Raw genomic sequence first — 23,553 nt, 5'->3', positions numbered from 1 at the left:
CTGATTTTTGTATGTTGATCTTGTATCCTGCTACTTTGCTGAATTGGTCCAATAGTTTTCTTGCTGAGTCTTTAGGGTTTTCTAAGTATACTATCATGTCATCTGAGAATATTACATTTTATAGATACTTATGCTAATAATTTCATCCAGGATTAACATTTGGTTTAGGTTTTTAAAAATGTTGCAATATGTACTCTTGAGTCCATCTCTTTGCTCAGAATTAATTTCTCAAAGTGAAATATCTGCTTTTAAAGTCAACCTATTTTGAATTTTAATTTATATCACTAGTTAATACTTTATAATGGTTGTAACAACTGTTGTAATTTACAATATGAAAAATGCTACTTCTTTGGAAAGACAATAAATCTTTGCAAACATAATAGGTAAAATATATTTTAATTTTATGAAATTTTTGTTCTAACTTATTAATTTTGGTTTCTAGTAATATTTAAGGAGAGCTCTGCTGGTTTGTACTGCCACTGCAAAGGTACATGGTTCAAATCCACCAGTTACTCTGTGGAAGAAGGATGGGCATTTACTGCCTCTGAAAACCTATCTGGTTCCAACTTGATGGCACATAACAAGAGTAATACTTAAACTTAATTTATAGCTTCTTTGAATTTTGTTAGACTTTTCTCTCTCTGGAGAAGAGAGGAAATCTATATTTGTTTTAGAGGGCTCTGTCAGCCTAGCTGTTAGCAAAACACACTGTAACCCCAAAAGCACTTTGTTCAAATGCAACAATTGCTCCACAGAAGGATGAACAATCATCTCCCTTATTATTTACTGCCTCTGAAAACTGATTGGAGAATCAGCTACGGGTCAGCTCCAATTCAATGGCACACAAATGTATTTGTTTTTAAAAATTGTTTTATTGAATGGAAATCCAAAATCTCTGTAAATGTTCATTAAAATAAAAAAAATTTAAAAATTGTTTTATTGATTTGCATACAATATTTTGTTTACATTATATTTCATTTACATACATTGATGTTTTTCTTTTCACCCCCTCCCTCAACCCACAAAACTCTAGAACCCTGTGACTTACTCCCTCCTTCACCCTCAGCTCCCTGCCCCCTCCTCTTCCCTCTCTGGATGTTCATACACAAATTAGTGGTTATCCTTCTGGCTTTACAATTTGTTTTATCATCAAAACTTCCCAGAAAATTTCCCTGAAGATCAGAAATTATTTTTAACTGTCTCAGACATTTTCTTTTCTTCTAACAACTACAAAGTTATTCTTCTACTTCTCCCTGTCTCTTTGCTATTAAATATACTGCAGTTCTCAATTCACTGATACCCTAAATAGACAAAATTTTAACCAGAAGTATAAAGTGCATCTGATATAGGCCATGGTCTTTTCAATCACTTGTTATGCATCAGAGAGTTGGACAATGACTAAGGATGATAGAAGAATTGACGCCTTTTGAGCTGTGGTGCTGGAGAAGAGTATTGAATGTACCATGGACTGCCAAGAAAACAAACAGATTCAGCCTGGAGAGGGTTAAACCAGGCTGCTCTTTGGAGGCAAGGATTCTGGGGCTTCGTCTGAAATACTTTGGACATGTTGTGAGGAGAGACTGGTCCTTGGAGAGGGACATCATGCTTGAGAGGGTGGAGGGACAGCGCAGGAGGGGAAGGCCCTCTATGAGGTGGATTGATTCAGTGACTGGGATAATCAGGATGGGTGTATCGGAGACGGTGCGATTGGCACAGGACAGAGCAGGGTTTAGGGCTGTTGTACATAGGATCGCTGTGATTCGCAAGTGACTCGATGGCACATAACAACAACAACATGATATACTCAGAATAATTCCAGTCTCTATTCTGCTACCATACTTTTTTCCTTTTAAAATCCTTTTAAAACGATAAAGAAACTTGACCTTCCACCAGAACAGATAATATGCACGCCCATGTTTACTGCTGAGTTGTTCACAACAGTAAAGAGATGGAAGCAACTCAAGTGTCCATCAACAAATGGATAGAAAAGCTGTGGTATATACATACAACGGAATACTATGCTGTGCTGAAAAATATAAAATGGGTGACCCTGGAGGACATTATGCTGAGAGAAATATCTCAGTCACAAAGGAAAAATACTGCATAATGCCACTGTTCTAAAACAGGATAGACATTGAGGGTTGGGGAAAACTAAGAAAAGAGGGGGTAAATAAGTTTTCTTCAAACTTTCATTAAAATCACAGTAAAAATTATTTAAAAATAAAATTCAAGTTGCAATTCTTCTGTTTGTAATGGATTCCTATCACTTGGTTTAATCAGGTTAGCTCCTATTAGAAAGAGCTCCTTCCGATTTCAACACATGGTACTTGAGATTTTATTATTTTTTTTATCAAACAATATCACACACAAGCAAAATCCTGCTGAAGATTATAAAAAAAAAGGATGAAACAGTACATCAACAGAGAAATACAATCTTGGTTTAGAAGTGGTCATGGCACTAGAGACATTATTGCCAATGTGAGATGGATATTGGCAGAAAGCAAAGATTACTAGAGGAATGTTTATCTGTGTTTCATTGACTATGCAAAGACATTTGACTTCATGGATCACAACAAATTGTGGCTAAACTTGAGGAAAATGGGAATCCCAGAACACTTGTTTGTGTTCATGTGAAACTTATACTTGGACCAGGAAGTAGTTGTCCGAATAGTACAAGGAAACACTGCATTCAAACTTGTTCAGTTTGAACACTGGTTCAAAATCAGGAAATGGGTGCATAAGGGATATGCCCTGTCTCCACACCTTTTCAATCTATATGTGAAACAGATCATTTGGGAGGCTGGGTTTTATGAAGAGGAATGTGGCATCAGGATTGGAGGAAGACTTATAAACAACCTGCACTATGGCAGATGATAAAACCTTGCTTGCTGAAACTGAGGAAGACCTGAAACACTTGCTCCAGAAGGTCAAGGACTGTAGTCTTCAATATGGGTTGAAGTTCAACATCAAGAAAACAAAGATTCTCACCACTGGGCCAATTGGCAGCACCATGACAGATGGAGAAAAGATTGAGGTTGTTAGCAATTTCCATTTTCTCAGCTCCACAATCAACACTCTTGGCACCAGCAGTCAGGAAATTAAAAGATAACTTGCACTAGGAAAATGTGCTGACAGGGTCCTCTCTAGAGTACTGAGAAGCAACGATGTCAGTCTAGAGACTAAGGTCTACCTGATCCAGGCCATGGTCTTTGCAATTACTTGCTTTGCATCAGAGAGCTGGATTATGACTAAGGATGACAGAAGAAGAATCTATGCCTTTCAGTTGTGATGCTGGAGAATAATCTTGAACATACCATGGACCTCCAAGAGAACAAACAGGTCTGTCTTAGAGAGGGTGAAACCAAGTTTCTCCTTGAAGGCTAGGATTTTGAAACTCCATCTCACATACTTCAGGCACATGGCCAAAAGGGACAGTCCTTGGACAAATACATCATGCTTGGAATGGTGGAGGAACAGCAAAGGAGAGGAAGACCCCAGATGAGATGGATTGATACAGTGACTGGGGCAATGGGGGTAGGTGTGTTGGAGTCAGTGAGACTGGCTCAGGAATGGGCAGGCTATAGAGCTGTTGCTCATAGGGTCACTATGAATCACAGGTGACACAACAGCATATAACAGCAACAGGTAGATATGTTATCTGAGGCAGGTACAGATCCAGTCTTGGCCTTTGATCTTTCATTTATATAGTTAAAACAAGAAAAGTTTCACAAACAATATCCAATATAGTCTACTTAGGATTGTTGTTGTTGTTATGTACCACCAAGTTGCTTGCGACTCATAGCAACCCTATGTACAACAGCCCTGCTGTATATTGTGCCAATCTCACTGTCTCTGACATACCTACCACCATTACCCCAATCACTGTATCAATCCATCTCATCGAGGGTTTTCCTCTCTGGCAATGTCCCTCCATCCTCCCAAGTATTATGTCCCTCTCCAAGGATTGGTCCCTCCTTGCAACATGCCCAAATTATGTCAGATGATGCTTCAGAATCCTTGACTCCAAAGAGCAGGCTGGTTTAACCCTCTCCAGGATGAACTTGTTCATTCTCTTAGCAGTCCATGGTATATTCAATACTTTCCTCCAATATCACAGCTCAAAGGCATCAATTCTTCTTCTATCATCTCTAGTCATTGTTCAGCTCTCTGAGGCATAGCAAGTGCTTGCAAAGACCATGGCCTGTATCAGGCACATTTTAGTCTGCAGACTGACATCATTACTCTTCAGTACTTTAGCAAGTTTTGTGACAGCAAACTTTCCCAATGCAATTTATCTTTTCATTTCCTGGCTGCTGGTGCCAAGAGTGTTGACTATGGAACCGAGCAGACTAAAGCTGTTAACAATCTCAGTCTCTTCACTATCTAGCATGATGCTGCCAACCAGGCCAGTGGTGAGAATCTTTGTTTTCTTGATGTTGAGCTTCAATCCATATTTAAGACCGTAGTCCTTGACCCTCTGCAACAGGCGCTTCAGGTCCTCCTCAGCTTCAGCAAGCAGGGTTGTATCATCTACATAACGCAGATTGTTGATGAGTCTTCCTCTAATCCTGATGCCACATTTCTCCTCACAGAGCCCAGCCTCCCAGCTAATCTGTTCTGCATATAGATTAAAGAGGTATTTAGGATTAATCTAGGAAAAAACAAGCAAAATCCACGTCTTATTGGTCTAGTTGGGAAGAAGTTGCACCACCAACCCAAAAAGCAAGTAATTCATGTCCACTAACTGTTCTTCAGGAAAAAAGATGCGGAATCTCCTCCCATGCCATTAACAGCCTCTGAAAACCTTCTAGAGCATATGCTGAGTTGGTTCCAACTCAATGGTAATAAATATACAAATAAACAATTATCCACTTAACTAAAGGCAATAAAGTCTTTTTTTCCCCCTCTGATGTTAAAATTTGTCATTTTTCAGAGAGGAAAAGAACTTGAAATAAATCAGAAAAAGTCTTTTTGATGAATGGTACTAATCATCCTTTTCATATATTTAATGCCTTTCTCTTTGTGGACTTCAGAGAGAATGCCTGAGTATTCTGGGAGTAGTTTCTTACTCTCTAAATCAATTTCCAGGGGGAGAAAACACATAATTTTCAAATTCTTGCATGATCTTTGTCACAAACAGTTTAAGATGGCCTGGCTAGTTCCTGATTTCCTTGTAAACAGAGCTTCCTCCTACTATCCAAACCATGTCCATTTTATTTCCTAATTCTGGTTGCTCAATAAGTTTGAGGATCATCTACACTTTTGGCAAGAAAATGAGCTCCTTGTAGGGGTTCCCTGAATCCTCTGTTGAGAACTAAATTAATTCTGTCTTTTAAAGGTCTTTTTTCCTTAGGAATGGAGAACTAGGTCTTCTGATCCATGATTAGCAAAATCAGTTTGTCTTCTACAAATGAAGTTGTGGTCATCATGGTCATTCTTTGGAAATACCTGAACCCATTACTGAGCTGGCCAGGGGAGGCCTTCGTCCTTGCTGGTGTCCATGCTCAAGCACACAGGAAAGATGCTGTTTGGTAGGTAAACCATGACGACAATAAATAAAGGCACATTAATAAGAATAGTGGGGCAAAAAGAATAGCTTGCCTCTGGAAACCCTATGAACCTGGAGAGAGGATAAAAGTCACCCAAGCGTTGAGGACTCTCCTTCATAGGGTTGCTATGAGTCGCCTGTGACTCAAAGGCACTTAACAAGAACAACAATAAGAATAGTATTCACTGTGATTTGCGTTGTTGTTTTGGTTTGCATTTTTTTTTGAGAGGGTTTTATTTCAAAATGAAACATTTTAGTATCAAAACAACTGTACCACTGGTATCTCTTTTTCCTAATTGGCTCCCAAAAGAGACCACATCAAAGGAAAGGGCATTTCAAGCCAGTAAGCTGCAGATGCACACCTAACTCAATTCACAGGAACCTAATCAAAAAAGGAGAACTGGTTGAAAAACTCTCTAAAAGATCAGCCCAGAGCCAGGTACAGACTGAAGAGAGAACTTACAGTCTGATGATCAGTGTTCTTCTATCCCAGTCACAAAGAAGAAGAGTTTCAAAATAATATAAAATTTCAAAGAAGTTTTGTACATAATAAAGTCGAGATTTCTCCAGCACTGGCTGACACATGCATTGTGGGAGATAGAAACTTCAGGCCCAGAAGACGATGACAAGATGAGTTCCACGTGACTGAATCAGGGGCAAAAGTGGTCACTTCATCACAGGGTACATGATCCATTCTGTGAGTAGCAGGTAAGAGAGGAGGAAGGAAAGGACAATGATTTGATCCCAGATAGAGGTCTTATTATACTGTTTTATCACTCTGATAAAAAAAAATATGAAAGCTCACCTTGTTCCCAGATAAAGCTGAAAACAAGAGCAGCATTGTTTTGTTCAAAGGATTCCAAAGGGAAGCAGCATCTCCCTTGCTTCTTTCTGCTTTCAGTAAGCCAAACTCGCCTTCCCTCCTCTTTGGAGGAATGTGGACAACACAATATGTATTTAAAGGCATTTGTACTTTGTTCACACTCCCTTAAATATTGTTCCTAAAGGTGCTCTGATGCATAGCAAGTAAGTAATTGCAAAGACCATGGCCTGGATTGGGTGCACCTTAGTTTCTAGACATTGCTTCTCAGTACTCTGGAAAGGTCCCTGACAATAGATTTACCTAATGCAATTAGTCTTTTGATTTCCTGACTGCTGGTGCCAAGAATGTTGACTGTGGAGCCAAGCAAGCTATAACTATTAACAACTTCAATCTCTTTTCCATCCATCATGGTGCTGACAACTGGCCAAGTGGTGAGAACAAATAGGTCTGTCTTGGAGAGGGTGAAACCAAGTTTCTCCTTGGATGCTAGGATTTTGAAGCTCCCTCTCACATACTTTGGGCATGGGGCCGGTCCTTGGAGAAGGACATCATGCTCAGAAGGATGGAGGGACAGCGCAGGAGAGGAAGACTCTGGATGAGATGGTTTGATAAAGCAACTAGGGCAAAGGGTGTAAATGTGTCCACGTCAGTGAGACTGGCTCAAGACAGGGCAGGCTTCAGAGCTATTGGTTGTGAGTGGCAAGTGATTTGACAGAACATAATAACAACAACAACAACAAAGGTACTCAGCTCCTCACGCTGTTGGGATCTCTGTTAAAAAAGAAAGAAAAGCAATAATAAAGTAAAAGCAGTTTGAATGAGAAAAGCGAGAAAAAAGAGAGAAAGCAGCATTCCAGTTAAAAATCAATCTTAGGTTTAAATAATCACTGTGGGAGATCAGATGAGGGGAAGAATTGTCCAAAAGGAATATATGATTTGGCATTATACATATGACAACAGTCTGGAATAAGGGGTACATTTGGGAAGGGGGGGCGGTAAGAAGAAAATGCGCAACAATGGGAAAAAATAAAACATGTTTTATGTTATTTAAAAAAGAAAAAATGTATAATAAAAATTATACACATGCACATGAAAAATAAAGATATACAAGGCGGGTGGGGAGGTCCTCTTCAGGCAGGCTGGCCTCAGGCAGAGTCGGAGTCCAGGCGAAGAACAGCTGCAGGGCAGGACTGAGGCGAGCTCTAGCTCATTCAGGTCTAGTCCAGCACCCTTTGTGTACAGTGGCGTTTCTCTGGAACACTCCAGTTTACCTTCCAAACCTTTTCCAGCTTGACTACTGATCTCTCAGAAAACTCAGTTTAGATCCCTGCCTCCTTGAGTTTATCTGTAAGGATTCTTAACTCTTTCTCATATTTGCTTTCTTTCTGAGAATACTTTTCTTTAGCAGTATGCATGTAAACATTTCAGGTTCTGGTCCATCAGTCTGATCTGCTCTCTTGCAAGGGGACTCTGGGCACTCCAAATTCCAGTACCTCAAACACTGTGCCATCAAGCTCACTCCAATTCACAGTAACCCAACAGGTCAGAGTAGAACTGCCCTAAAGGTTCCCAAAGCTATAAATCTCTCTGGGGGAAGACTGCTTTCTCTTTTTTCCCATGTAGTAGCTATTAGATTCAAACCACTGACCTTGTGGGTTATAGACAAATAATTAATCCACCATGTCACCAGGGCTCCTTTTTGTTTATTCTGAGTCATTTCAATAAGCTAATGGCCAAATTACAAGTTATCTCCTTGTACTCCTATATGTCTCTCCTACAATATTAAGCTGAAACACATTTGTGTATATTTCATAAACTTCTATGTTTGTAGATGAGATTTGGTTTATTATTGTCTTCTTGTCTGGTTTTGCCCTCATGCCTCGAATTAAAGTTATATTATCACTGTAAAACAGACAGCTTTTCCTCACTTTGTATTCTCTTAAATAGTTTGTACAACATTTAGCTTCTATGTTTCTTAGAAATGTATTACAAAATAGGTATGTAAAATATATTATGGCTAGTGTTCTTTGTGGAGGAAATCTTTCAGGTAACAGTTCAAGTCCTTCAATATTATTTTATTTAAGTTTCCTATTTCTTTTAAAATAGTTACGGAAAATCTTATTTGCCTAAAAAATTATCGATATTTTTCTCCCGAGAGAGGAGCTTAAGCAGGAATGACTCCATATCTAAAGGGCCAGAGGGGCCTGAACTTGGCAAGACAACCTCCCTAAATTTCCTAAACTAAAAAACTAACATCCACTTTCATTTCTGTAAATTCCAAAGATGTTCTGAACTACCAATGAGAGAATTCTGTAAATTCTCACCAAGGCTTTGAAACCACCAATGAGAAAACCCCACAACTGTCCTTTTGTCTACTTCCCACAGAAAGTCCAGGACAAAGTGTTTTAGAGAGCACAGTCATTTCTCCGCAGGCAAATAAAGCCCATCCTCTTTAAAACGTAAGCATTTGAGTGATTCTTTCCCTCATCTAAACTTAGGTCAATAAAAAGTTAGCAAAGCCTGTGATCCTGGAATATCATACAGGCAAGCTCATGGCTGCTGAGTTGTTTCCAACTCATAACAACCCACTATCAGGTTTCTGAGGCTATAAACCATCCTGGGAGGAGACTGTGCATTTCCCCCACTTTGCTGCTTGTGGATTCAAAGCTCTGGAGCCTTGAGTGCTTAGGGTTAACAGCACAACTCTCCACAACCTAAGCCAGAAGCCACCACATCTGCCCTTGACTACTTAGCTCCAAACATATTGTAACATAATAAATGTTAATCCTCTACAGCACCTGAACCATGGTCATTTAGATCCTCTTTTACATGTAGCCAAATCCAATTATTTTTTAATGCAAGAGTCAACTTATTTTCCATATTTTTGAAATTTTTTTGGAAATTTTTAAAAAATATTTTGCAATCTTTTTAAAATGTTTCCATATTTTTAAAATAAATGCATTTTAGGCCACATACTTCCCTCCAAGAAGAGTTTTTAGGTTGTATCTAATAAATGAGTAGTTGTGTCATCTTGAACCAGAAATATCACCTGGTAATCAGGTTTTATTTAACCCACAGAATTATCAGATGAATCTAAACGATTTTGGTTTAAGCTATTTAATTTGGGGGTGGTTTGTTATTTGGTAAAATATAATTAATACAGAAATTATCTCCAAAAGTAGTGCTGCCACAACAAAACCCAAATATGTATCATTAACTTTGGAATAAGACAGTATAAGGGCCATGTGGAGACAGCCATGTGAGACCTTTACTAACTTCACAAAGGGGAACTGTCCATATCAACAGCATCAATTACACAAAACCAATTCCTGTAGGTCAGACAAACCAATTCCTGTAGGTCAGACATGTCCCCCACACTCCCATTTCTCTTTCTACTCATCTCAACACCCAGTGTGATAGCTCACTGACCACACAGAACAATACTGAGAAAGTCAAAAGGTTATAATCTAGATAAGTAGCAGAATATAGTCAGGATGACTTTCAAAGGCTTTCAAAATGTGCTCGCAGGCACCTCAGCCTTGAGCCATGGGGTTTTCAGTCAGTGTTACAAAGTTCTTAGTCCTGTGAATTATGGCCTCCCACTTCATTTGTGCAAAAAACTTGGGTAAAGGTTCTTTTCTCTGGTTCCAACGGTATATCCGTCCCAAGGTCTTGTCTCATATCCGATCCCTGGTTCATCTATGGCTGCTTCTGCCATAGATGTGGTTGGAGCAAGAATATCTGGTCCTGAAGGGATATTCCTACATTTCTGGTAGGGAAGGTCTAATTCTCCTGCTGCTGGAGTGCTCAATTTAATGGTGACACCAGCTAATTCCTTATGGACTGGTGAAGCTAGCCAATTGGCAGATATTCCTTGTGGATAGGCTAACAAACTTCATTCACATATTCCCACTCATCTACATGGTAAAGTCAAACAATGACTAGGAAAGTCATATCAAAAGATAAACTCCACAAATAGCATGTAGTAGATTTTTTTTTTAAGGCAGCAGTTACAAAAGGCTGACAAAATGAAGTAGAAAATGCTTGACACATTCTACAAGGACAGAGTAATTGGTAACATGAAGCTTGGAGTAATTTGAAAGTGTTGTGTTTTTTTTTAAACTAAAATGAACCTAATAAGGTCTCTGATAGAGCCAAGTAGAACTCCAGCATTTTCAAATAATCATTTGGGTGCTTTTAATTGTATGTGATAAAATAATGTAGGAATTTAAAAGGAATTGTTAACTTTGCAACCAAAATTTAGATGGAATATAGAAAGTCCAAGGCTTGTTATGATGTTAATGAAATGGTCTCTTGTCTCTCGTTTCTTCACATTTGGTAATAGTTGAGTAAAAGATTCCCAAAGTCAAAGGAAGTTTGAAGACAAAGAATTTGGCTGCCTTACCAGTGGCCAACACTTTGTAGTAAGTTTCTTAAAGATAATTAAACATCCTGAGGGAGTGAATTGGAGGTTCTGGGGCCTTCGGACTAGAGTGTTGGGAAACATCAAGGTCAACTGTCAAACTATCATCTATAATGATAATGTTCTACACTCTATTTTGGTGAGAACATGAGGGTCTTAAAAGCGTATGAGCAACCATCTAAGATACAGCTATTGGTCTCTCTGTGTCTGTAACAAATAACAGGGAAAGCAAAGCAAAGTTGACCTAACTAGTGCAAAGGACTAACAAACCACATGAACCTCAACTTCTATGACCCCTAGGCCAAAATACCTACAGAGCTCCCAGCTCCCACCTTTAGCCATTTTTTTTGGTATTATTATTTCTTATTGTGATTTTAATGAACGTTCACAGAAAGATTGGGTTTTTGCTCATTCATTGTACATTTTCCTCCCTCCCCCTTTCTGTAATCTACTTTGCAATGCACCCCCAGCCATTCCAAAAGGGAGCACAGTAGATCCTGGATAGCGAAAGGGGGAAATGTGGAATAAAACTCAAAAACATAAAAAAGGCCAGGCTTACATGTCTGATAGAGGCTGGTGGAACTCACACATCTATGGTCCTTAGTCACTCTTTAAACCTAGAACAAAACTCATCCTTGTGTTTCAACTTTCAGTCAATCCACAGAAAGGCCCAGAAAACTAGAGAAGTACTCATTCCTTGGATTATAAGGTCAGAAGGTAAAAAAAGGAGGCATTTGCCCAAAGATAAAGCCTTGAATGCAGGGAGGGGTAGGTTAGAAGGATCAATGGAAATCAGAATTACAGGATTATTGTTGTTACCATCAAGTCTGAACGGACTTGTAGCTGACCCTCCAGTGGATTTTCATTTGCAGTTAATCACATGGAAGGAGAATGCCTATCCTGCTCCCATGGAGCAGCTGGTATAAAACAAATGTGTATATAAATGTTATTTTTGTTGTTGTAGCTGTGTACCATTGAGTTGGAACTAAGCTATAGCTGACCCTCTGGTGGGTATTCAGAGACAGTTTATCACAATGGGAGGGGTAACTGGTCATCCTTCTCCCATGGAGCATTTGGTGGCCTCAAACCACATATGTTCAATGTATAGCCTTTGAAACTCAGTGAGTTGGATTAAACCTGACAACAATGAGTGAACTGAGTTCTATATACTGATAAGGAGCTCTAGTGGTATGTTGTTAGGTGCTGCCAAGTTGAGTACAATCCGTAGTGACTCTATGAACAACAGATCTGAAGTCAATCCTATCTTGTGCCCTCCTCACACTTCTTGACACACTAAAGCCCATTGTGACAGTCACTGTGTAAATCCACCTGATTGAGGGTTTTCTTCTCCTTCACTGACCTTCTGCCTTTCTGAGTATCATGTCCCTCTCCAAGGAATAACCCACGCTCAAAGTATGTATGGCAAAGTTTTATCATATTTGCTTCTAAAGAGCACTCTGGCTGTATCTTCTCCAAAACATATTTATTTGCATTCCCACGAAAGGGGATCAAACAGAATGTGGAAACTATTGAACAATATCATTAACATCACAAGCAAGCAAAATACTGCTAAAGATCTTTCAAAGATGTCTAGGCTAGAACAGTACACTGACAGGGTAATAACAAAAGTTCAAGCAGGATTTAGAAGAGGCCATAGAACCAGGGGATATTATTGCTGGTGTCAAATTAATTCTGGCTGAAAATAGAGAATTCCAGAAGAATGTCTATTTGTACTTTATTGACTAAGAAAAGGAATTTGATTGTATGTATCATAACAAGCTATGGCTAACTTGGAGAAGAATGGAAATCCTAGGCATTTAATTATGCTCATGTGAAACCCGTACCTAGATAGATCAAGATGCTACTGTGGGAACAGAGCAAGAGAACACTATATGGTTTAAAATTAAGAAGGGAGTGTGTCAGGGTTTTATTCTCTCTCCATATTTATTCAATCAGTATGCTGAGCAAAATATTCGAGAAGCTGAACTTTATGAAGAAGAATGTGGCATCAGGATCAGAGGGAGACTCATCAATAACCTGTGTATGCTTGCTGAACGTGAGGATGACTTGAAGTACTTGTTGCAGAAGATCAGGAAATGCAGCTTTCAATATGGATTGCATCTCAACGTCAAGATAGATAACATCATGATAAATGGAGAAAAGATTGAAACTGTCAACAACTTCTTCTTTCTTGGATCCACAGTTAACTTCCTTGGTATCAGCAGTCAGGAAATCAGAAGACGTATTGCACTGGGAAAGTCTGCAGTTAGGGACCTTTCCAAATTACTGAGGAGTAATAATGTCAATTGGAGGCCTAAAGTGCATCTGATCCAGGCCTTGGTCTTTCTTATCACTTGCTATGCATCTGGGAACTGGACATTAAATAAGGACAACAGAAGAAGAATCGATGCCTTTGAACTGTCGTGTTGGAAAAGTGTACTGAACATGTATACCATAGACTAGTGGCATAACACATTACATGTCATGGTGCTAACCAGAAAAGCAGTGGTTCATATTTACCAGGCTGTTGCATGGGAGAAAGATGGACTATCCCTTTTCATAGAGATTTACAGCATTGGAATCCCTTGGATTATAACCTTGAGTAAGAACCAACTTGACAGCAGTGGATTTGCCTTTTCTATTTATTTTTCTTTTGATGTGTATAAAATATCAAAGCCAAACCATTACACATATATAAACACATGTGGGGGTTGTGTGTATTTTTCCCACTGGTTTTGCTCTTCTAGACAATCTAACCTAAGACAGGAGGTACACCCCTAAGGAGGTATGCTAGAGAATTATCATTCAGCTGCAGATCCAATAAGATTGCGGAATCATAGACTTTCAGTCTGATGCTATAAATAGAATGAGATTTTTGAAGGAATTAGCAAACGCTGCATGTGGGAGTAATGTGAAAAATCTGTGGCCAAAGCACAGATTGTGGTGGATTTCTAAAATAGCCACAAATTCTTTTCTAATAGAGACAATCTATTTCTACTAGTGAGTTGACTTGGCCACAGGACATTCACCAAAGTTTCATAAGAGAAATTTGAAAATTATTTGCACAATGAAGTTTGCTCTCTTGTTTCATTTGTAAACCTGAGACCACCTAATGAAAAGTTACAGGACGGCCTTCTGGACAATGAGAGAAAATGTGCAGAGAAAGGAGGTACCTCATCAGATACCTGAAAGTTAATAAATGTTTACTAGTTTATTTGCACAACAGAATTTAACAGATACTATTGATTATGTAGCTGCTGTTTTTGTGTACCATAGAGTCAGAACCAACCTATAGCTGACCCTCCAGCAGGTTTTCAGAGGCAGTTAATCACATGGGAGGAGATTGTCCTTCTTTCTCCAGTGGAGAAGCTGGTGGCCTCAAACCATATGCCTTTGGGATTACAACACATCTTCTTGCCACTAGGCCACCAGAGCTCTGGTATAATTTTTCTCTAACTATCTTGCTGACTCTGAACATAGCTTGATAGTTTCTTCTTGAAAAGCCTGTCCCATATTGCTTAATCATGTTTTTAAAATTACAAAAAATAGATAATTTTTGGTACTACCAAGAGTGAAATATAACTAAATATGTTATCAGTTTCTTTATTCATCATTGTTTCTTATATTGTACGTCTTTTCTCATGTCCAATTTTTCCTCTCTAATCATTTTGAGCTTCTTATATATTCCCACAGTCTTCTTACCTCTCCTGCTATTGCTGAACATGACAAATTAGTAAATGTTAGTGTTTCATTTACTTATATTTAACTTGTATTTTCAACTCTGATATTTACTTTGGTCTTCCCTTTCATTATGTTGTTGTTTTGTACTGTCAAGTTGAAATGACTCATAGTTGACCCACCAACAGGTTTTCAGAGACAGTAAAATGCATTGGAAGAGACTGCCCATCTTTTCTCCCACAGAGTAGCTGGGGATTTGAACTGCATGCCTTTGGGCTAGAAGCACAACTCCTTACCACTAGGTCACTATCTGTTCTAGTTCATAGTAACCCATGTACAATAAAGTGAAACATTGTCTTTGTTGTGTCATCCTCACAAAAATTGTGGTCATATATCAGCACATTGTTGCAATTCATCTTGAGGGTCTTCCTCTTTTTTTTAAATGACCAAGAATGGTGTCTTTCTCCAGGGACTTATCCCTACTGATAGCCCAAAATAAGTAGAATGGAGTCTCGCCATCCTCTCTTCTAAGAAGTAATCTAGCAACACCTGTAGCAACAATATAGATTTACTCATTCTTCTAGTCATCATGTTACTGTTGTTGTTAGGTACCAGTAGGGTGGAAAGTATGACTCATAGCAACCCTATTAGCAACAGTTTTGAATCTTGTCCTATACTGTACTGTCCTCATCATCTCCAATACCCGTTAGACCATTTCTGCAGTTAATCTACCTGGTTGAAGGTCTTCCTCTTTTTTTTTTGACCCTCCACCTTTAAAAGCATGATGTTCCTCTAGAAGGAAGAGCATCTCTTCGCAACATGTTCAAGATATGTGAGATGAAGTTTTACCATCCTTGCTGCCAAGCAGCACTTTGGTCGCCCTTTTCCCAAGGCTTATCTGTTTGTCTTCTTGGCAGTTCACAGGTTATTCAGTGTTCTTCTCCAACACCACAGCTCAAAGGCAATACTCTTCTTCTGTCATCCTTATCACTGTCCAGTTCTCAAATGCATAGTAAGTGACTGAAAAGGTCATCCATAGTACACTCAAAATTCTTTTCCAACACCATAATTCAAGGTAGCAATTCCTTGTTGGTTTTCTTTATTTATTGTGCAGCTTTCAGATTCTTAGGAAGTAACTGAAAACACTATGGCATGAGTCAGAGGCACCCTAGTTCTCAAAGTAACATCTTTACTTTTCATCACCTTAAAGAAGTTTTTGAAGCATATTTACTCAATGTATCATTTTATTTCTTGAATGTTGTTTCCATTGACCTTGATTGTAGACCCATGATCAAAGACTACAGCCTATTACTATAGGGGATAAATGTTGGACCCAGGTAAAACGAAATCATTGACAGGTTCAATCTTTTCTTCATTTATCACGATGTAGCTTTGGGGCCCAGTTGTGAAGATTTTTGTTTTGTGGATGTTGAGGTGTAAGCCATACTGAAGGCTGTAGTCTTTGATCTTCTTCGGTAGGACCTCAAATCCTCCCCCCTAGTGGTGGAGTCACCTGTGCACCTTCCCCAAGCGCATACCCTTCCCTCCCAGTGGGTGCTCATCATTCCCTCTCATAACGTGTATTGTAAGACAAAACACACAGAGTTTCACTATAATACAGCTAATTGTTGGTTGATTACTATTCAATCCTCATTGTATTAGGAGACCTTCTGATCTGAAAACCCATGTTGTTTTTCAGCTCCGCAAGATTATTAACTGTTTATTTAAATATATCTTCTCTTCCATTCTATTTCTGTAATTTTATTAAAGAATGTTGAGGCATGTCAGTTTACCTCTCAAATCTCTAAAGTTGTTTTCGTCCCCCATATTTTTACATCTTTTTATCTCTGTGCTACATTATGGTGAGATTTCCTGTGCTATTTTCCCATCTGTTAACTCCTCTTCAACAGTATTCAACTGTCAGTGTAACTCATCATACATATTTCAGTAACTACATTTTCCATTTCTACTTTTACTTTTTTCTTTATATTTGTTTGATCTTATTTTATTAATATAGATTTTTTTAAAATAGTTTCTTATTATGAAAATGAAATATTTTCTTCATTTCTACTTTGGTGTATCTACTCTGTATTAGGGATCTCTGGGGACTTGGTGGTAAGGAGTTGCACTGCCAGCTCACAGACACATGGTTCGAATCCACCAGGTGCTCTGTGGGAGAAAGATGGGCAATCTCCTTCTGTGCGATTTACATCCTATGAAAACCTGCTGGAGGGTCAGCTATGAGTTAGTTCCTGCTCAACAGATAACTACAACTCACTTGTTATGAAGTCCTTTTCATATTATCCCATACAACATATTTCATCTATAACAATTCTCTATCCCTACTGCTGATTCTGTTACTTGCATTTATGTTGTTTGCAATGCTGGCATTGCAAATTCTCTTTGAGTCTGCTTTTTGTTATTTTCTCCGCTCTCCCTATTCATTCTATTTCTCTCTGATCCCCAAGATCTTCCATCCAGAAGCCTGATGGGCACTACAGCTCCATGGGATGACTGGAATCACTGCAGAATCAGTCTGAACCAGCTACTGACAGTTATGTAATGAACCTGCTTCGTGCTGTCCTCATCTTCCAATTTATGACACAGCCTCCTTGAGCTGATTGGCAGCTGTCCTTCCCTCCCACTCTGAAGCTTCCTTCAGTGCTCAGTGAGCTGGCTTCAAACCTGACTCTGCTTTCCAGTTCCTGCACCGGTGGGCTCATTATTCCCCAAGGACCAAACTCTGCAGCCACTGCTTCCCTCCAACCCAGCACACAGCACTTTGGTCCCCAGCGTCTTTTGCTCCTGACCATCTTTTTGTAATTCTGTTCTTTTATGATTCACTTTATGTCTGAGAGGGATTCCAATTTTGTTTTGTTTTCACTTTCATTTTGCCCAAAGATAATGTTTAGAGTAGAGGCAGTCTTCAGAAAGTAAACACACTAGTCAGGTCTTCCTTCCCAAAGTTACACATGCCCCAAAAATGAAACTTTAAACAAAGTGGTGGTGGTTGTTAGGTGCTGTTGAGTCGATGAACAGTGACTCATAGTGATCTTGAGAACAACAGATCTGAACTTTGTCCTCTCCTGCACCATCCTCATCATCTCTGAAAATTCAAACCTACTGTCACAGTCCCCATGTTAATCCACCTTGTTGAGAGCTTCTTCTCTTTCTCTGACTCTCTATCTTTCCAGCATAAAGTCTTTTTCTAAGGACTGACCCTTTCTGACAATATGCCCAAAGTATAGAGGGGAGATCAAATGTGAACGTCACTTTTCAATCATTCTGTAAGCATTTTCTCTCTGGAGTCAGAGAAGCCTCGTTAACTCACTAGAGCCTTCTCCTCCAAAGGGCAAACACGAAGGTTCAGGCATATGGAACCTGATTTTGTTCAACAAAAGGGCCTCCCATCCCTCTCATATGGATCCTTCTTCTACCATTAAGTAATCCTCCAAGAAAATCAACTAAATGAGTAAACTTTAGCAAGGGTTTAAAAGTGTAATTAATATGTCCCTTCTAATTTATTCAAGGGTGAACATTTAAGGCAGAAGAAGTTGAATGATGGGCACAAATAGGAAGCACTGAAGTGCTGTACCTCAAAATTCCAAGTCAATTTGTTCCAGGACTGAATTTAGTATACTGGGGCATGGACCCCTGCATGGACCTCTGAATCTTGAATGTTGGGGATGTTGTCCATATTGGGTTACTGGAGAAATAAAGGGGCACTTCTTTGTGTTTACAACTAATAAATGGAGACCCTACAACACTGAAGTAGCTTTCTTTTCCTTTACCTGGAAAAGGACACTTCCTTGCCTTGATTAAAAGTCAAAAGAAGAAAGCTGGCTCTGAGTTGGAATATTTCCCGTCAGCTCTAGTGACCTAGTGGTAAGAAGCTATGCTGTAGTCCTGAAAGCATAAGCTTTGAATCCACCAGATGCTCCTTGGGAGAAGGATGGGCAATCTCCTCCAACTGCTCTGAAAACCTGCTGGAAGGTCAGCTCTGGGTCATTTCTGACTCAACAGCAGACAATAACAACATACAGTCAGGACTCTTGAGTCTCTGTGTAACAGTATCTTCTCAGAGACCAATCTCACAGGGTGCCAGGGCACAGGTAAGAAAAAGTGAGGCATACGAACTTTAGAGCCAGCCACCAGATTATCTTGTATGTGTGCTTATCTTTGGTTTTGCTTTTCCCCTTAGGGTTTTGATATGTTCTACATATGGTCCCTACTTGCTAGAATCAACTCAATGACACCTAACAATCATAATTCTAGCACAGTGAGTTTCCTTTTAGCTAAACTATCCATTCACATTTACTGACACCTACAGATAAGAATAATCACAGCTCTTATGAGCCTATTGCTTGGAGGGACTATTCCTTGGAAAGGGACATCATGCTTGGAAAGGTAGAGGGACAGCGAAAGAGAGGAAGATTCTGAATCAGGTGGACTGAGACGGTGACTACAGCAACGGGCTCAGGTATCCCTGAAATTATGAGGTAGGAAAGGGTTCAGATTGGCTGTACATAGGGTCTCTAAGCTACATACTAGACTTGATGGCACATAACAACAAGTATATGATCCCACTAAATGGTCTACTACATGGCATTTTGTTGTTGTTTACAGCTGACCCTCCAGCAGGTTTTCAGAGACAGTTAATTGCACGGGAGGAAATTGTCTATCCTTCTCCCACAGAGCAACTGGCAGATTTGAACCACTTGCGTTTGGGACTGCAGCGCAGCTTCTAGCTACTAGGCCACCAAAGCTCCCTTGTATTTTAGATAGCACTCAGTCTTCACTACTGCTGGCCATACAAGTAGGTAATGTCCTCCTCATGTTTTAATAGAAGTTAATGATTTCTCAAAGTCAAAGAGGTTAGAACTTGAATTGAGATATGACTACACAATCCACACTATTTTTATTTATTTATTTTTTAACTGCAACCTGAGGGCATCTGTTCTTTGTTCTAAAGACATTTATGTCCTGGAGTATGACACTGACCTAAGTTTTCAGCTCTGGAGCCAACACAGCTTAAAACTTCCCAAGCTGGGCCTACCACCCAGACCTGCACATGGTACTTTCTCCCTTCTATCCCAGCCCTACTGTCATCCTCATTCATTGTCCAGCTCTCAGCAGCATAGTAAGTGATTGAAAAGACCATAGCCCGAATCAGGCACACCTGATAAGCAATAAGGATGACAGAAAAAATAATGTCTTTGAGTTGTGGTGTTGAAGAAGAGTACTGAAAAGCCCATGGGCAGCCAAAACAACAGATAGGTCAGAGATGCAGCCAGAGAGTTCCTTGGAGGCAAAGATGATGAAGCTTTGTCATCTCACATACTTAGGGCATGTTACTAGGAAAGGTTATTCCTTTGGAGAGGAATATCATGCTTGGAAATGTGGAGAGATGGTGAAAGAGAAAAAGACCCGCAAGTCACACAGTGACTGCAGCAATGGCATTGAGTGTGTCAGAGATTGTGAGGATGTCACAGGATAGGACAGGGTTCAGATTTGTTGTTCGTAAGGTTATTTGAGTCATACTTGATGGCACTTAATGACAACCACCTCATCCCTGCATTTGTGCTTCTGGGCCTATGACCCAAAACCACTCAGCTGCAGGTATAATGCAAACAGGGAAGAGAATAAAGCAGATAAAGAGGAGCATTTTGGGGTCTTCATTGGAATCTGAGTCTGAGGATGGCTCAGGGTTTTGTGGTTTTCTTGTGGCAGTGGCAAAGGCTCTGAGGAGCTGTCTGTTGGTCAAGATTATTTTTATCATTTGCAACAGTGCCCAGATCTTGTGGTACTGGCCTTGGAAGTGCAGATGGTATAATCAGCAGAAAAATGCAGAATGGAATTGGGAAGAAATGAGGTCTCCAGAGTGGGAAAGACTTCAAAGTATTAAGGAAAATTGGAGCTAGTTCCTCAGAAATGTGGTCTCTCACCCTCTGTCTCATAGGCAATTCCCTGGATAATCTCAGAAAGTCACAGGCTCTTTCTCATTGAAATGCTTCTCCCCACTTTGTCCTGAACTTTCTCTTCCAGGCACGCTGGCTTCAAATAGCTTCATTTACTCATGCAATATTATTCAAAATGGTTGACTCTGGAGAACATTATGCTGAGTGAAATATCCCAGTCACAAAAGGACAAATATTACATGATGCCACTGTTGTAGAATGGGACTGTCCTTGGGGTTGGGGAGAGACTGAGTAAGATGGGTTCAATAATGTATACTGCACTGAAACAGAGGAGGGAGAAACATTAGTGCAACTAAAGTTGGTAAATCCTGTCTAGAAGGGGTGCATTTCTGTACCAGAGCTATGTCACACCATCCTTTGGACCCTCTGCTGGAAAAGTAGAATCAAGTCTCAAATAATGCCTTTTAAATTGTATCCTCTAGTATTATAGATGTAGGACCGTACTGTATCATACTTCTGTGAATGTAAAATATCTTGTACCTGCTTTATGATATGTAATAGTGACCGTGCTATATATAAAAAAAAATAGCTTCATTTAATTCTTTTACACACTTGACTTCATTTGATCCCAGGAGTAAACTAGACGTGGGATATAATTCTCATTTTTATAATAAGGCTCAGAAGAGCTCAGGTGGTGACTAACTGGCAGCCAAGCTGGGACTAAAGATCTGGCCTCTTGACCTAAACCTACGGCTCTTGCTTAAACCAGGACTCTCTTCCCAATCAGTTTATTTACTCTAACACCTGCTGTTGTTGTTAGGTGCTGTCGAATTGACTCAAACTCATAGCGACCCTAGGAAAAAGAGATCTAAACTCTGCCCTATTTTGTGCCATCCGCATCATCTCTGATATATATCTCTATATGCATATAGAGGGCCACCATTAAAAAAGGTTTGTGATTATTATTATCTGTAGGTATTAGTTACTGCATCAATCCATCTTGTTAATGGTCTTCCACCTTTTCGCTGATTCTCCATCTTTGCAAGAATGATATTATTTTCTAAAACCTGGACACCCTCCCCCAACAATATGCCCGAAGTATGTGGGATGAAGTTTCACCATCCTTGCCTCTATGAAGTATCCTGGTTGCACTTTCTCCAAGGCATATTTCTTTGTTCTTTTTGCAGTCAATATTATATTCAGTACTCTTCTCCAACACCACAATTCAAAGGCATTGATACTTCTGTCATCCAACTTTCAAATGCATGGGAAATAACTAAAAAGACCAAGGCTTGGATCAGGATCACCTCAGTCTTTAAGTGGACATCATTGCTCTTTAGCACTTTGGAGAGATCCATGACAACAGATTTACCCACTATAATATATCTTTAGATTTCTTGATTGCCGGTACCAAGGATGTTGGCTGTGTATTTAAGTAAGATGAAATCACTGACAGCTTCAATCTTTCCCCATCTACCATAATATTGCCTATTGGCCCAATGGTGCGGATTTCTGTTCTTTTTATGTTAAAATATAATCAATATGGAAGGCTGTAGTCTTTGTATTTGGCAGCAAGTGTTTCAAATCCTCCTCAGTTTCAGCAAGCAAAGTCGTGTCATCTGCAAAACTCAGGTTGCTGATGACTATTATTTCTCTAATCCTGAAGCCACGTTCTTCTTCATAAAAATCTAGCTCGTCAAATGATTTAGTTAGCATACCAATTGAATGTTGCTGTTACTGTTGATTGCCTTTGAACAGAGCATGATTCATAGAGACCCTATGAACAATAGGCCTGAAGCCCCTCTACCACTATCGACATTTATTAAAGTTCATAGAGTTCCCGGAGGCATGTTCTTTAGGAAGTGAATGCCACTCCTGCTTCTACGAACTGAATAGGTATAGTGAAATGATGCAACTCTGATGCATGTCTGTCCTGATTTTAAACCACACAGTGTTCTCTTGTTCTGTTTGGACAACACCCTCTTGGTAGAGGTGTAGGTTTTATAAAAGCACAATTAAATGTCCTGGGATTCTCATTCTTCTCAATGTTAGTCCTATTTGTTATGACATACAGAGTCAAATGCTTTTGCTTGCATAGTCAACAGAACACAAATCAACGTATTTCTGGTATCCTCTGCTCTAACACCTACTTCTACACTATTTAATTATGGTCTGGTTTTCGCATTACTCACAAAACAATTTTATGAGTCTCTCTATCTTCAACCTTGCCCACCAACACTGTCATTCCCATGTCATTCTCCACTTTAACCAGATCTTTCTAAAAAGCAAATGTTATCATACCAATTTTCTGTTAAGTCTCTCCATGGTTCCCTATAGTTCTTAGGACAAAGTACAAATTTTACCAGACAGTGGGATGTGGCCTTTCCCAACTCATTGGTCTCACCTAGTATCACATTTCTACACATTTCTTGAGATGTACACACCTCTTCCTTCTGCAGTTCCATTTATGTCAGTTGTATGCCTTATTGTAATTATATGGAAGCTCTGGTGGCCTACTATACTGCTAACTCAAAGGTGGGCAGTTTGAATCCACCAGCCATTCTGAAAGAGAAAGTTAGGCCATCTCCTTTTATGTGATTTAGAGCCTCTGAAAACCCACTAGAGAGTCAGCTATGAATTGTTCTGACTTGGTGGTAATTAATTTAAAGTGTTGGGTGTGTTTTTATTTTGTTGTTGTTGTTAGATGCCACTGAGTCGAGTACAACTCATAGCGACCCCATGAACAAAAGATCTGAACTCTGTTCTGTAACTATTGTCAATCCTCTAGTGTTCAGAGGGTTTTCAAAGGCCTGCTATTTAAGAAGTGGATGCCAATCCTGCTTCCAAGTCTGTCTTCATCTGGGAGCTCTACCAAACCCTGATGCACTAGTGGCACAGTGTTCAGTAGCACAGCAACCCCAAGTTACCTCGGTACAACAAACTGACAGACAAGTGCAGTACCACTTAGAACAATGTTTTCTTTTTATTTTTCTAGAACAATGTTTTCCCCAAACACAATTAACACAACTGACTTTTAGATACAAAGGCCCACCCACAAGATACTGACTGATTAAAACAAAAGGCTTCCAGTAGCCCACAGGCTGATTGTAAATCCAAATGGCCAATCAGCTTATTACACTCGATTTCTAATGAAATAAAAAAA

At 39.5% G+C, this 23,553-nt stretch overlaps 1 pseudogene; it reads right to left on the bottom strand.

The window, feature by feature from the left end:
• Positions 1–4,956: 4,956 nt before the first annotated feature.
• LOC102870224 lies at positions 4,957–5,544 on the bottom strand (annotated as a pseudogene).
• Positions 5,545–23,553: the final 18,009 nt, after the last annotated feature.

The sequence above is a fragment of the Elephantulus edwardii genome, unplaced genomic scaffold, assembly GCF_000299155.1.
Source record: "Elephantulus edwardii isolate Elephantulus edwardi_28Jun2011 unplaced genomic scaffold, EleEdw1.0 scaffold00032, whole genome shotgun sequence".
In the NCBI taxonomy this organism is placed as follows: Eukaryota; Metazoa; Chordata; class Mammalia; order Macroscelidea; family Macroscelididae; genus Elephantulus; species Elephantulus edwardii.
The sequence above is the reverse complement of the archived record's forward strand: the minus strand, read 5'-3'. Positions and strand labels throughout refer to the sequence as shown.